This window comes from Haplochromis burtoni, unplaced genomic scaffold (assembly GCF_018398535.1).
Source record: "Haplochromis burtoni strain Fernald_Lab_line unplaced genomic scaffold, NCSU_Asbu1 Contig_1152, whole genome shotgun sequence".
NCBI classification, from domain to species: Eukaryota; Metazoa; Chordata; class Actinopteri; order Cichliformes; family Cichlidae; genus Haplochromis; species Haplochromis burtoni.
The window spans coordinates 36,989-46,286 of record NW_024583513.1 but is presented as its reverse complement, the minus strand read 5'-3'; the positions used below and the strand labels follow the sequence as shown (position 1 = coordinate 46,286).

General features: G+C 38.0%; 1 long non-coding RNA gene across 1 annotated transcript; it reads left to right on the top strand.

Annotated features, from left to right (window-relative positions):
- Positions 1 to 833: 833 nt before the first annotated feature.
- LOC102296195 lies at positions 834 to 7,462 on the top strand. The gene is made up of 3 exons (XR_317837.2): positions 834 to 982; positions 3,454 to 3,540; positions 6,694 to 7,462. It is a non-coding gene; the product is annotated as an uncharacterized LOC102296195 (long non-coding RNA).
- The last annotated feature ends 1,836 nt before the right edge of the window (positions 7,463 to 9,298 follow it).

Here is a 9,298-nt window from a genome sequence, read left to right as displayed (position 1 = left end):
ATGGAGAAAACTTTCTTGTAATTTCTTTTAATAGTTTTCAAGAATAGCTATTCTTGAAGGACATCCAAAGGTCTTCTTTGGGTGCTCCTACCTTTTATTCTGTCCTCTGTCAGGATGTATCCCACACTGCTTCAATAATGTTGAGATCCAAGCTCTGGGGAGGCTAATTTGTGACTGATCTTGTTCTGTTATGTGTTTTTCTATCTAGACTTGCTTTTACTGCATTTTCAGTGTGTTTGAGATCACCGCCATAGTAAAAAAATGTTACGAACCAGACACTTCCCATATGATATAACATTGTGCTACTTTTCTGTGTTCATATTTCAATCAGTTTGGACAAAATCTCGAACACCAAAGGTTAAAATGCAGCCTGAAAAATGAAAGAGACCCCAGCATGAGCTACAGATGGCTGTAGACAATCTTTTGTACTTCTGAACTCCTACATACATATGTAAGAGTTCAGGAGAGAAGTATGAATTGTTTCTTGGCAACCATCAACTGAAGAGCCACACAACACTAGTTCATCATTTGAGTTATGCAGTTAGGTGCCTTTTTATACTTGAATTAAAAATATATATTCTGGAAATGGTCAGCTACAAGGAGTGGATTGAAAAGGATGTGGAAAAATATTGTCCATTGTCCAAAGAAAAACTTTGAAAGACCTTTAAAAAAGTCTAGAGAAACATTGTTCAAGAGCACTTGAAAATATTACATGAAAGTCTGACTCATCGGAAGTAAAATATGAAAAAAAAATGACAGGTGATTCAAGACTTTTGCAGTGTTGTAACTGTTTTGTTGTTGCTGTTGTTTGTATTTTTGTGTGTGTGCATAAAGAGCTCTGCTATCACTTGTACTGCCTGCACTGACGTCCTCTGTGTGTTTCATTGTGCAGAGAGTGATCCAGCTTCAGTCTCTCCAGCAGTAGGAACAGAATACGTCACTTATGGGCAAATCATCATCAAAGACAAGAAAAAAAAGTCAGGTACAGCTGATCTTCATTTTCTCCATCATAGCCAGTTCAATCTCTAAATTGTAAAATCAGAATGCTACAAGCTTGGTGTAATGTTCATAATATCCACCATCCTTGTCTGCTCACATATTGATTAACACCTATGAAAACATTTGGAAAGTTTTGCTTGTCTTCGTATTGGCTGCTGTAGAAAGTCAGAATCTGTCACCAGGATCCTGGAAGTTATATTTCACTAGTCAAATTTCCTGTCAGCACAAGGAACTGAAATTACATGTGTACACACACACACACACACACACACACACACACACACACACACAGAGTTAATTTTGCCATGTATATAAACTACAGGTCAAAAGAACAATCCAGTTTTTCCAGATTTATTGAAAATTCTCCACGTTAATGTCTCATTGCACTCTGAAATGAAATGAAAGCATTGTACAAAAACACAACTGGAATTAAACAAGAAATTATAGAATTTATATTCTAAACTTCTGACTCATCAAAGTAGCCGCCTTTCGCAGATATAACAGCTGAGCACACGCATGTCATTCTCTCTACAATAGAAATCAAATATTCTTGAGAAAGTTCTCCCCATATATGCTGCAGAAGTTCCCATAAATGTGGCACTTTTAGGTTGTGTTGCTTTCACTCTTCTGTCCAGTTCATCCCAAACCAGCTTGAATGGGTTTCAGTCTGGAGACTGTGCCACTCCATGTTTTCAAGCTTACCATCTTCTTCTTTTTTCCTGAGGTAGTTCAGGCATAGCTTGCACTAATGTGTTGGGTCATTATCTTGTTGCAGGATGAACCACTGACCAACTAGACCCATACCAGAGTGTATGATGGTCTGTCTCACTTCTGTTGTTATTTGCTTTTTCTTGCCCTTTTTGTAGCAACACACTACTTTCTGCAGCACAATACTGTTCAGCTGATGCATGTATGGTACCATAATCTGTTCCAGCACTTCTTTTATGTTGGAGCACAAACATAAAAACACAATTACTTACTCCTGGTTCCCAATAACCTTGTTGTTGACACCGTTAGGTTCCCCCAGCTCACAGAGGCTCCCTGAGATCAACAAAGGATGCTGTTTAGGTGTTTAGGCTGTCTTCCTCCCTGCTCATCTCTGTGTGCTCGGTGCATCTAGAATCCTACCCAGTGTCCCATGTACCGCATGACTCCTGGAAAGGCTAAATAGAGGGGTCATCCTGAGAAATCCAATGTAGGAATTAGTAGCACCAGCTTTCAAGGCTTGATCAACCTCCATTGCTGCAGAACAGCTTTTAATTGTTAATCCGTTTTGTGTTCCCTGAAACAAAGTCCTTTTACGTAATACTGAAATTATTTTTCAGTTTTTATGGGTAACCTTACCTTACCCAAACCTTACGTCAAAATCTTACATCTTTTTTTCTTTTTTTCTAAAACAGCTGAATTATGGTTTTCCAAAACAAACATAAAACAATGAAAATTAGAAAATTAGACACCAGGACAGTGTGTGAGTCAAAACTGACGACAGTGTATGTGATGAATGAGCATTGCACATGTAACTCATCATTCTTAGTGTCATGTTAGGTCTCAGTTGACTATCTTTACTCAGGTAGAGTGTGACTCCTTCAACTCAGGCACTTGTGTTTTTTGGATTCTGGAGCCACATTACGTTACGTTACTGTAACTATGAGACATTCAAACTCTCCATTAAAGCAAAGAATTATTTTCTAACCTAGTCCTACATTTAAAACCACAGCAGCTTCTTCCTGTTATTGACTTTAGCTGGTGTGAAGCTCATAAAATTCTCATTGCTGTGTGTTCTGGTTTGGCTAATAATAGTGATAGGTGAGAAGCTGTTGCTTCTCTGCCTTGTGGTGACTTGCATCAGTCTGTGCTAAAAAAAGAAAGTAATATCATTGTGGTATTTGACCTTCCTTTTTCACAAAACACCCACCCAGTTCAATGTGGTCATTCTGTGTTTCCTTGCAGAGGTATTCAGATGAGATAACTGTGAAAAATTGTTGCAGTTATTAAATTTAACTGACACTTCTAAAATAAATAATCCCTCAGCTCTGTGTTGTATCTAAAATTATGGACAGAGGCTTGTTTTGTTTTTTTTGTTGTTGTTTTTTTTTGTGATCATGTTTAGAAGAGCAGAACATGTTCATATCAGGCAGGGTCGATCAACCATAGCACACTACAAAATAATTACATTATAGTATATTATAATATATTATAAAATGTTTTAGCATTATTTGATACACATAGATACTCAATAACCCAGCGCAGGACCATCTGTGATGAACTGGCAGAGTCTGAACAGTGCCAGTGGCATTTATGTACAACCTCAGTGTGTCAGTACACTTTGAGTAATACACAAATAACAAATTGTGGTAATCACAAGTGGTAAAGCATACAAGTATGCTGCAATAATATAACAGTACTATTGCAGCTGCTCTACTTACAGAAATGTATATGTACTTTACTCTGCAGAGAGCGATTCAGCTGCAGTGTACTCAGGAGTGAGAACAGAAGACATCAATTACGGACAAATAGCCTTCAGACCAAAGAGGAAAAAAGGTAAAGCTGCTCTGCACCTTTGAACTGGTACTTATACAACGCTATTCATCTATACAATTTAAGGCAATAAATTAAGGTGATAAAAGATCTAAAGTCGCTTCAAAGTGAATTCAGTCTGAATTTGAACTCTAAAGACAGCAATGCTAACATCATGGTCTAAAAAAACTAATGTAAGACTATCATGGACATAACATAAAAATACAAACAAAAAAATACTATTATGACCAAATGGCCTGATCAACAGTCCAGTGCACTTTTAAAAAGAAGGACTGCACCGACCAGCCCAACAGCACCAAAAGACCTGAAAGACCACAGAAGACAATTAAGGTGCTCGTGTCAAATTTGGAGTTGCTGATTGTCAACACAGCTACTTCACACTGAGCTGCAAATCCCTCTAATGCACACCGGAGGTTACCAACAGATGAGGCCAGAAGAACCACATCATAATAGAAAGGTCATACCAAGGCCACCAAAGCAGAAACACTCCACCTCTTAGCTCCACCCAGAAATTGTATCCATAAATGTTAGGAACAGAATCAGTGGTGAAGTGGCCCAATTCACGAGGAATTAAAGATGTCGTGAATTGGGCCATCTGTCAGACACAACCAATACTTACCAGAGATTTGGGTGTGCCTGGTTTGTCCAGCATCCTCCCCACCACCTGATCCAACTTAGCATCAGGTAGTGATCACTTGACAGCTCTGGTCCTCTTTTACCTAAGTGGAGAGACTGTGGTCCAACAACAAAACACCACTTGGGTTCAATCCTACCCTGGAAGCAGCCAAGGAGAGAGGTGCTCATGGGGGAACTGGGGCTTAACCCATAGGGCCCAGTAACACATAGTCTGAAAGAAATACATGGGCCTGCCCTCTGCTGGGTCTATCACTCACATCAGGGGCAGAGGTCCTACCAGTCCAATCCCTGATTAATCTGGCTTTAAGAGCAGGGAAATACTGTGGAAATGTGTTTATGTTCCCAGTACCATCACTCTTCTTTGTATTTATGCCTGTTGGCTCATGTTTCCTCAGCAGTGATTTTGTTTCTTTCCACAACAAACATACATTTGGTTTTATGTGTGTTTCACACGTGGTTACGTGATCACGTGGTGGAATTCACCAAAATATCAGATGCAAAGTTTGACTTGTTCTGGTTTGGTTGCGGCTAATGTGTCTGCTTTCAGTCACAGTAATTTGAACATTTGATCTCATTAACAGAGAATTGTTTGGTTTTTTTTTTGACATTTTACAATTATGTTTAATCAGATTTTGTAGTCATAAAGAAAAATGGAGGATTACTCATTAAAAGTTACTTATAAAAACTCCTCACTGTATAATTTCCCCCTTCATTGCAAATCACCACCCATCACCCATATTGTACACTTAAATTCTGAAATTATCTTTGATAAAGTTAATGCTTTTGACATCTTGACAAGGTTGACCACATACATTCATCTTGCTGATTATGATCATTAAATGTTATTTGATTGGGAAGATTGAGTTTAACATTTTTCTGATACAGACCATGAGACTGATGAGCTGCACTGAGTTTAAAGCTGTTTGCTTATTTGCAAAACACTACACAGTTCTACCATACTCATTTAAATGAAACCAATACTGATAAAAGGCTAATAACCAAACATTTTTAAAATCATGAGTTTATTTAATATACAGGAAAAAAGCCATCCAAGCCTAACTGGCCCTGTGAAAAAATGCTGAATATATATTTTTAATTTCAGCCACACTGGAGGGTTCACCAGTATGTATGGTCTCTAACATTATGCCAAAGCATCCTAAATATAATTAAATAAATTTTGACTAGGGCACCCCAAAAATATCTTTCTTTATTTTGTCTATTGAGAGATGGAATTGCTGCTGCAAGTTTGGATCATTGTCATGCTCCACAATCCAAGTGTGCTCGAGCTTCAGGACATCAAATGATGGTTTTCTCCTGCAAAATGTTCTGATAGAGGAAAATTCATTGTTCCACCAATTAAGCAGCAAAGCAGTCCCAGACCGTCACACTAGCATCACCAAGTCTGACTGCTGGTATGATGTTCTGCATTCACGGTGTGTTTAGTTGACATTGGACCAATATCAAAGATGATTTAATCTGTGAAATTAAATCTGGCAGCACTGGTTTCAGTCAGTTCCTCCTGTATTAGGTCAGTTTAAACACCCAGGAAGTGGGATTGTGCTTGAAGCTAACTACTAGCGTTAGAAGGTTAGCAGTAGGTTTAACGTTCATCATGTTCACCATCTTCTCAGTATGCTAACATTTGGAGATTTGGATGATGTTGAGGAAATGATGACGCGTTTCAAAGGTTTTTTTCACTATAATCCTGGAGCTGTCACTATGAGATGCATGAAGACATGAACGGAAAAGTCTAGAGATCCTTAACTGAGTGCGCCGAGCCTCTGAAACTGTCCTTTAATAGAATGAATCAACCTTTTTTGTGAACATTTTTAAAGTTCTGCATGTAAAACCACAGTAGCTACTTCCTGTTTACCCCAGTTAGTCTGAAGCTGGTGAGAATTGTCTCTGCTGTGCGCTCTGGTTTAGCCAATAGCAGTGTTCATGCAGTGAGAACCTGCTTGCTTTGTGCTTTGTGGTGAAGTGCATCAGTCTGCATTGAAAGAAGATGGCAGCTTTGTGGTCGCCCACCTTCCTTTTCACAAAAATACCCCCCAGCTCTTTCTGGTCATTTGTTGTTTTACAGTAGAGATGCTTTGAGAAGAGAACTCTAAACATCTGCTGCGGTTTATGCAACCTGTCACTTCATCTAACCGAATGCTTAGATTAAGCTAATGCAATGATAAGAATAGATAAGTATAATTCACTTTAATTGGCTGGTCAAAAAGAAAATCCTTGACTCTGAGTAGCGCATAAAATGGCGGCGAAGACTTGTTTTTTCATTTTCTTTTTTTAGTGCTGCTGTTTGTGATCTGCTCAGCCTGTTAATCTTAGGGTGGAGTGAGAAAGAAGAAGCTGGCTGTGTCTGAGCTGGTTCCCTTTGAAGTCTGAACTGGGACTGTGTGTGATGCAGAGAGGTGGAGACTGGAGGGCTTGATTGACCTACAAATCTTGTAATCATGTTTCCTGTTGTGTTTTTTGTTTGTTTGTTTGTTTTTAATAACTGTGTGTGTTTGTGTTCAGACTGTAAACCAGAGCCAGATGTCGTCTACTCTTCACTGAAGTAGTCCACCAATCCAACCACTGATGTCCAGCTGCTGGTCTCTAACTGGTCCCCCCAGCACCTCCACAGACACATCCATATGTTGAAAAGATTTCTTTTTGATGTTTTGTGTCTTTTATTTGACTTATTACATCCTCCTCCACTTACAAATTCAGGGTTGCAGTGGGACTGGAGCCTATCCCAGCTGCCGTAGGACAAGGCTCAGGGTACACCTTCAGCAGGTCCCCGTTCTTGCAGGGCTAACACAGAGAGAGAATTTAGAGTCATCAACTAACCTAACCCCACTAACTGCATGTTGTTGGGCTGTGGGAGGAAGCCAAAGTACCTGCAGAGACCCACACAAATGCAAGGAGAACATGCAAACTTCAACATCAGCAATATTAATAAAAATATTTTAATATATCTTATGTTGTCAGTAACTTTACTGTTATTTCCATTCTTGTATGTTGGGTCCAGCTCGTGTTCTCATGGCAGCGATCTGATTTCTTATTAAACTTTTGTTCTCTTGTGTGTTTCTCACGTGGTTCTGTGGGTTTCACTGAGTTGTTAAGTGACAAATGTGAACAGTTCCGGTTTGGTTGTGGCTAACCGAAACACTCAGTGCTGCAGTCAGTACGGTCAGTTTGAAGAGAAGTTAACTTGAACATCGGTGTATAACCATAGACAGTTTTTCATTGTATTACATTACAGCTGTTTTTCATCAAATGATATAGACGAGAACAAACACAGTGCTGCTAGTAGAAAATCATTAATTGACTGTTTATTGTTATCAATTATTATTATTATTATTATTATTATTATTATTATTATTATAGTAGTAGTAGTAGTAGTAGTAGTAGTAGTAGTAGTAGTAGTAGTAGTAGTATAATGCTACTCCCCCTGGGAAACATTCATAGTATCTGTCTCCATACTTTGAGATGAAAACAAAAGACTTTAGTTTTTGTTTGATAAACTAATAATAAACTAATAATTCCTGAACGTGTGACTCAGGGTAATTATTGGAGCACATTTCCTGACCCAGCACAGAGCCCCTCCTCTTAAATTGTCACTGAAGCTTGAAGTGGCCGTGCTGATTGTCTATTGTCATCTACTGTTAAAACTAGGTCACACAGCGGGGCAGCCTTTAAATTTATATTTATACATTTTAAATGACATTAATGCCACTAACCGGAGCGGTTTCATTTCTCTTCTGACCTGGAAGCATCTCAGGATGACTTCACAGTAAATACATTTGGACAAAAGCCAAAGTAACAGTCCGTAAAATCCTAAAAACAAGTGACCTCATTTCATTTGTTAACTCTCAGTTTAAAGCAGCACACAGTCAGAGACCTGAAACAGCAACAGGAAATAAAATGAGAGCAGCACCACAAACACATAAAAAGACAGACGGCACGAAGTTTAACCAGTGACTTTGCCTCAATACCAAACAGAAAATCCCTCTTTGATTTAGTACAGATTAATTACTGAATTACAGGAAAGAAAAATAGAATTAAATAGATTCCATGACCCCAAATTATTGATTCATAATCATAACAATAATTATAATAACAATAGTAGTAGTAGTAATAAACTTCTCAGATCAGACGATCAGTGTTACATTTAACCTGGTCACAAAGCCCAAACACTCACAGTGTTTATTTAATCCCATCATGAAAACATACTTAAGTGAAGATAGTTTTTTATCCACAGTTAATTAAAATAAAACAATGTCATCTTATCAGGAAGTGCAAATCCTCACTGTTTTAAGTGTGCTGTGGAAGTGTCATTGGTTATTTGATAGTCAAACATCTCCCTCTAGTGGCCATAAATAAACAATTCACATTTACACCGCTAATTCATCAGGACAGCTAAAGACTCAACACTGTTCTTTCCTTAGACTGTACAGAAAAATACTTCTTCTACTGCGTGTCTTTCATATTAAAAGCTCTTTGCGAATGAATGGCTGTAAGGCTTTAATGTGAAAATATCAGAGCAAGTTTGAACAACCTTACCAATATAAACACTGCAAATAAACATAAGCTACAAGAAAATATAGACTCAGTGTGTCTGATTTGTGCTTTTGTATTAATGTAGTTTAAAAAAAGGGTCAAAGTCAATATTTTACATCAGCTTTTAATGGGTATAATAACGTTTATGGTCTAATAGGCAGGACTTTGTTTTTCATTTCATATAAGTTGAAATGTGGGCTCAACATGTTTAAAATGATAAAGATCCACAGAAGCAAATCCTAGACTCCAGTTTTTCATCATTCAGTGCTGCAGTTTGTTTTTCACCTGGTGTTGCCAGCAGCAGAGTTCAGTTGGCGGGAACTGAATAATTCGATTTCCAGTTACATTAGACATGTGCAAACATGATCATCAGCTGCAAACATCCTTAAATTTTACCTCTAGGGAAGATCAAGTTAGCATGAATCTGAGAAACAATGAAGCTCTTCTCAACAAAATTAAAAAAAGTTTTTTTTTAGATTAGTTTTATTTAGTTTGTAGTTATGTTTTTTTGTCACCTTGTCAGGCTTAAGCTGGCGTTGTATTCACATTATTAAACTCTTGAGATCACAAACTCATG